Here is a 7,038-nt window from a genome sequence, read left to right as displayed (position 1 = left end):
TGGGGTTCGATCCTGCCCAAAAATTTGCATGATGTTAAGGGCACCATGGTGGGGTGCCCTTCCTTCTCCCCTCTGACCTTCTTCACTCCATCCCTCCATCTGTCCATCCTCCATCCCTCCATTTCTCCATCCCTCCATCCCAATGCCAACATCCCTGCAGGCCCGGTGTTTTGCAGCACCCAAAATCAGCTTTTTATTTGGGTAGAACCCCAGTTGGTTGTTCCTGGTCCCATCCATGCTGGGATCCTCTGGTGTGGAGGCAAGGAGTATCTCCAAGCATCCTCCATGCAACGATAACAGGGAAATTTTGGGAGCTGATTAATGGGGCACCTGGTGAATCTTCTCCTGGCATCCTCAGATGAAGCCATGATGTCTTTCAGTTGAACTGAAGCTACTGGAGACCATCCAGGGGCAGGTCTGAGAGTCCCTCCTGCATTTCATGACAGTGCGAAGAGCATGCTCGTGGGCTGGACGATGTGAGTGGATGCTCCTGCTGTAAGGGCTCACCCAGATTTATGGTTTTCTCTGCTGGACCTGATGACGAAGAGGGATCGGCTTGTTTTCTTGGACCACCAGCTGACATCTCATCACATGCTGTCCCATTCAACGTGCTGTGCACATTCCCCCCCCCAGCCCTGTACACAATGTACCCACCAATTATTATAAGAAATAATGTTATGGCATTGTAGGAACAGTGTGGCAAAGCTCAGTGCAAGACATCATCGGAGGGGAAGCTGGTTTTATTTAGAAAAAAAGCATTGTGAAGTGGTAGCCATCTCAAAAGGAGGCACCTGGCTCCTGGCTAATCACTAGCCTCCCCACAAGTGTTGGAGGAAGGGGATGGTGGCTCATCTCATTGCTCACGGGAGATTACCGACAAGAGCTGTAATGAAGTGAAAATTAAAAAAAGAAATCATAACAAGGTGGGGCGGGGGTAAGCCCTGTATCTCCTTAGGAGCCTTTCTCCTCCATTATAGAGAGACCCTGGACATCAGCTTCATGGGCTAAAGGTAGGTGAGACTCCAGCTCCAAAGCTAGACCTGGACCACACCTGGAGACCCCCCAGTGAAGTGTGTTCAACTCCACACTACCCAAGTTAGATGTAGGAAAGCTGTATTTACCTATATTTGTCTTCAACGGCGCTGCTGCCTCTGTGTCCCTGCCAAGGCAGGGTTGTCCCAGGAACTCACACAGGTACCAACTCTGCACCAGTGATGCTTGTCCAAACTGCTCCTGTCCCCAGCAAGTATCACCGAGGGACAAGGGAACATGACAACACCGCAGGTAGCAACTTACGGGGGATTTTTAGTGGCTTCTCACATCTTAAATCATTTGATAATCACACACAACTGCTGGGAATGAGGAGCTGCCTGGGGTGTTCTTGTTTTCCTTGTCAACTTTGTTTATGATTCATATATATTGGGAGGGTGCTTCAAGGCTGAATGGGATGGAAGCCAAAGAAAATCCATATCGGAGTGCTGCATAAAGGGAATAATTCAAGTGCATGAAAAGAAGAATTTGACTGATAATTCAGGTGCTCAAAAGGACGTGAAATTCTGTAATGAAAATCACTGGTGTAACACAGCCGTATTTCAGAAGAAGTGATTTTGCAACAGGTAGAAGAGGGAGTAAAATCCTAAAGACTGTATTTTAAAAGAATTTACATTTTTAAAAAAAATAGCAGCAGGCAGAAGTGAGTTTCTCTCACACCCATGCTCTTACTCAGAGCCGGAGATGGACAAAGATCAGGCTTGGTGCAATGGTATCACATAGCTTTTGTGTGGTGGGAAGATCGCGAGCAAGGAGGACCTCCCAGGGGAGATACACTTACTGCTGGTAGAGTGATGGGACAGGGAGTGATGGAGCTCAGAGAAACCACTGGACAACTACTAGAAGGATACCTTCAGTTTCCTTCTGATAATTTTGCCGACTGGATGGGAAATTAAGTTGGTGGGAAGTTCTAGGAGTACATGCGAATGACTCAGAGGCTTTAGGGGAAAAAAAGAGAGTTATCTATAATAAGAAGAGAGGAGCAGTGTTCCAGAGAGAGCTTCTAGCTCGTCCACTGGGGCATGAAGTCCCATAGGGTCTACTTGTGGTGGGGCTTCAACAAGGGACTCAACAAGGAGCCATGACCAGCTTCTCCTGGCAGGGCAAAGCAGGACAGCTATGCAGTGTCCTGGCTTCCCGTACATGCCGCTGCGTTGCCCCTTGCATGCCTCCCTTCAGGTCCTCCATGTTAGGCTACCTCAGCCCTGACCCTGGAGCGTGACCAGGTCTCCATGTGCAACCTGCTCCACTCGTGACGTCTGATGGGCACGCCCTGCCATGCTGACTTGCAAAGCTTGGTGACTCAGGGCTTTACAGGCTCCTCCTCATACTCGGAGAAGGACATTGATCAACTGCAAGTTGCAAGGGCTGACGATAAAGGGATTACAGAGGACGACCTATTGAGGGATTAAAGGAATTTAATAGTCCCAGACTAAATGCAAGCCATAAGAGATTGGATAAATGACTATAAATACCTGAGAAAGAAAACGCTAAGGAGAATGTAGCCGGAGCTATATCATGGGCCACATGTGTGTGAGTGCCTGAGCATGTTAGAAAATAAGGAGAAATGGTGAGAAACTTACAAAAGATGGAGCAAAATGAGGTTTAAAAGCCATGGAAGTGAGAATTAAGCAATAAGGGTAAATTAAACAGCAGCAAAATTTCCCAGGAGGTGCTAAGATGGGACTTGTAGGGATTGCTAGTGATCAGCGCTGGGCGGTCCCAGAGGTCTCTGCCATGCCTGTCTCTCTGATGCTCCCAAGGAGAGCAACCACCCTAGCCTTTCCACAGCTGAAACGCAACTCAGCAACAGGAACAAGAGAAGGAAGATGTAAAAGTCACCAGAGAAACACGCGGGTGCAGGAGAAATTGGATGGGCCTTTTAGTAGTTAGGGCCTGCCATGGAGAGGTTCACCTAAGGGCCAGTGAAGTTTTCTCCACTGTTATCATTGCTCTCAAATAACAAATCATCACCCATGTCCAGACAGGGAGAGGCTGAATGACTTGCTGAAAGTTACACAGAAAACCTGGGAATAAATCTGTATCTTCTCATTGCCCAGTAGAAATCCTTCCCACCCCATATAATCACTTCTCCCAGAGCAGGGAAGATGGGGACTGTGATACTACAAGGACAGATATGATGTAAGGTGGCTTTTGATCTAGAAAAAGGACACTGCAAGGCATGGTGATCCCCCACAGACACAGCAAGATGACTCTTCACATCTCCATTTCCAGCCCAGACTCATGTGAAGTCACTGTAAAGCTAAAGTCCTTCTTCCTGTTTTGACCTCATGGGTTTTTACACCAGCCTAGCTCCATCATGAGGTTGGTTTTTGGTTTTGGTTATATTTCCTTCCAGTCCTCAAAGATGACCCCATGGCTACTAAGAGTTGTGAAGGATGTTCCTAGAGTAGCAAGACCCTTTAGTAAGGTTGGTGTTGACCATGATGAGACCAGGACCTATCTGCAAAGCAGCGCCAGAGCTGATGGAGGTACCTTTTTAGACAATCACACACATCTGCAGTTCCCCTGCCAGAATGTAGACAGTAGCAGGAGGAGAGAGCAAGAGGAAAGGAGGAGAGCAGGACAATGTGACTGGCAAAGAGCAAGGTGAGACCTTCAGAGATGGCTCCCTGCAGAGAAACGAGTTGCCTGTTTGAGGCTGGGGTGTAGTCTCAGGTGCTAAGCTGGGCTGAAATAGGCCTTTCAAGTTCCTGCCCTTCAACCCCTCCTGCTAGATTAAAGTCTTCCTTGGAGACATCCCAACACTTGCAAAGAGCAATTTGCCTCTCTTTTTTATCTAAATAAGTTAGATAAATTCACTGTGGAGGTTTGTGTTCCCGGCTGTGACTCTGCAGGGATCCTGGGCTGCATAATTTGGACTTCAGCATCCAACATTTAGATGCCGAAAGCCAGGTGAGATCCTAGAGTGAGTTTGGACGGAAAGGGTCTCCAGGGTTTCTGCTCCAAGCCCCTGCTCAAAGCAAGGCTGACAAGATCAAGTTGCTCATGGTCATGTCCAGGCGAGGTTTGACTGTCTCCAAGGATGGAGGTTCCCCCTCCTTGCCCTCAGATTCCTGTTCCAGGGTTTTACCACCCTCATATTACCACCCTCATAGGGAAAAACATTCTTCCTTGTATCTTACAGGAATTTCTTTTGTCCCACCTTGGGCTGTCACCTCTCTTTCCATCACTGGGCACCTCAGAAGAGAGCCCATCTCTGTCTTCTCTCCATCATCCCAGCTGGGAGCTGCAGACAGCTGTAAAACCCTCTTTGCCATCACTCCCACTGCGCACACCCAGGTCAGCCTCTCCTTGCACAGACAAAGCTCCAGCCCCAACCAGCTTGGTGGATCCACTGGGCTCGCTCCCATCTATCCTGTTCTGCCTGGTATTGAGGAGCTCAAACTGGATCCAGTGCCAAGATGGGGTGAGGAATCACTGCCCTGGCCATACTGTGGGCAATCGTAACATGTGCGTGAAAACAAGCCCTGTCCCAAGCCTGGGAGACCAGCAAAGTTCTCAAGGAGAAGAAAAATGTCGACTGTGGTTGCTTTCTTCTTCATTTCCAAAGTATCAGAGGAATCTGAGGAGGATATAGGGGCCTGGAATGGTTTCTTGGGGAGAAAAAGAATCAACTGGGAGTTGGATGGGGTCCGTAGAGCCTGAATGGCTTCAGCATATCTGGCAGCACTCGCTTTTACCTCTTGATTCAACCATCTGTTGGTAACCAAGACAACTACATGCGTGAGGCTGACCTGGATATCAGGACGTAGGCTGTAAAAATCAGGGCTCAGTGTTTGGGCATGTCACCTACTGCTTAGCCAGTTTAGTGCTTCAGAGACACAGCTCTGCTTTTCCCTAAAACAAACCACAGATTTTATATTATTGACACATAGCAAGGAGAGGTATCTCTCTCGGCTCCTCCTGACTGTCTGGAAATCTCTGATCCCTCTCTAATTTAAGCAGAACGTTTCAAAGCCCTCCATAAGTTTTTCTCTCCTGATTTAAGGAAGTTGAAAGAAAGTGACATATCTACAGCAAAGCAGGACATAAATATTTATTACCCAGCGGAGCCTTGCTTCACTCCTTGGTCAGCCCTTCCAAGGAGCCGACTCGTTCATAGTAAATGCAGAACATGGGGCTTTCCTTGTCATAACCACCCCCCCCCCGCCCCCAAATAAAAAGATGGACTTTTTGCAATACAAGTGCTTGGGGAATCAGCAATACAACTGCTCCAAGGCTTAGCCTGGAATTTCTGGGAGAAGAAAATACTTTCCCTGTATCTGGGTGTCCCCAGGGCTCAGGTGTGACTCTTTGCATTAGCGAAAACCAACAGAGCTCTCTGGTATGGTTGGGCTCTTGTAAGGACAAGCCTGCAGGATGGAAACCACCTCCCTAAAACATCATCCATGGACCAGGGATTTCTCTCCAAGGACTTTCCCCTCCTTGGTCCCACCACGTACCTCCCTGACCATGCCAAGGGTTGCACAGCCCAGGAAGACCAGGGCTCCTGGACCTGCAGATCTCCATGCAGCATTTTGGAAATTGCTGGTGGTTTCTCAGCAGGAAAAAACTCGTCTCCAGGCAACAGAGCTGAAAGAGTTAAAAGCCGTCTTTTCTTTCTCAGAGCAGACACAGGTCCCGGCATTTGCAGCAGAAGACAAAGCATGGGGAGAGATGCAAGTGACCTCTAAGCCATTTCAGCTCAATTAAAGCAACTAGTGCCTTTAGGAAAGAGCCTTTGGGGTTTCACCAGAGCCCTGTTGTTTCTAGTGACTCTGGAAAATGGAGTCTAACAGATGTAAATTCCTCATAGCCCTGTGTCTTCCTAGGGCCTGACAAAGGCGGGATTATTTTTCAGCTAACACCTCTGATTTGCTTGTGCCAAGGGTTGTTTTTAGTTTTGTTCTGTAATTCTTGGCTGCGGTGAGCTCGGGTATTTACAAAGTGACGCCTTTGTATGCGCGCCGGTGCTTTAGCAGTGCATCGGCTCATTGTTTAATTCAGTCTGTTAGCAGTATTATTCTGTATCCTGGTTACAGCGAGACCCTTGGTTTTCTCAGGCCCTCTCATAAGATGATTTCTTTGTTTACCTGAGCAGCTTGTCGGTCTCCTGAGGATTTTTGCCCCCAGATTTCTGTTTTTTTTTCCATCCAGTAAATTGCAGCTCTTTGCGACTAGGCAGAGGTTCAGACCATGTACTTGCTTGGAGGTAGAAATGCAAAAGAGAGGTAATATTTCCTTTCTCATAAGTGTGTGCAAGGGTGTACATGGACTCTTGTCTGCCCCATCCATCCATCCATCCATCCATCCATCCATCCATCCATCCATCCACTGGCAGAGGGATGAGGGTGCCTGTGTACCCTCATGCCCATCTATCCATCCATCCATCCATCCACCCATCCACTGGCAGAGGTGTGATGTTGCTTGTGTACCCCCATGCTCATCCATCCATCCATCCATCCATCCATCCATCCATCCATCCATCCATCCATCCACCTGCTGGCATGAAGTTGCTCATGTGCCCCCGTGCTCAGCAGTGAAACACCCTTGCTTCCTTTGCCCACCTCCTTGTCTGAGTCTGAAGCCCAGCCACACCATATCACTTGCCAATACAAGTGACCCGCCTGTGCTTGTCCCTTCTGTTTGTCCCTTCCTGCTGCGCATGGGATGGTTTGTAGGGGAATAAAGCCTCGTTTCACATGCACAAATGCCTCATCCTTTCTGCAAACATCCAAATATTGCAAAATTTGAAAGAGACAAGCATGTGAAGGCAGGACTGGGTCCTGACGGGAGTTTACTTCCCAGATTTGGTTGGTAAAAGCATGAAATCCTCACCGTCTAACCACGTGGTGAATCACGTTGGCATAAAGCTGATGACACCTCCCAGCAGCGTCCCTCTCCTCCCCATATGGGAGGGTGGCTGCGGGAGCCACTGCCGCCACTGTACATTGCACAATCCCCTACACTGTAAGACTGGGTAAA

The sequence above is a fragment of the Chroicocephalus ridibundus genome, chromosome 1, assembly GCF_963924245.1.
Source record: "Chroicocephalus ridibundus chromosome 1, bChrRid1.1, whole genome shotgun sequence".
Classification (NCBI taxonomy): Eukaryota; Metazoa; Chordata; class Aves; order Charadriiformes; family Laridae; genus Chroicocephalus; species Chroicocephalus ridibundus.
This window is presented reverse-complemented; position numbering follows the sequence as displayed.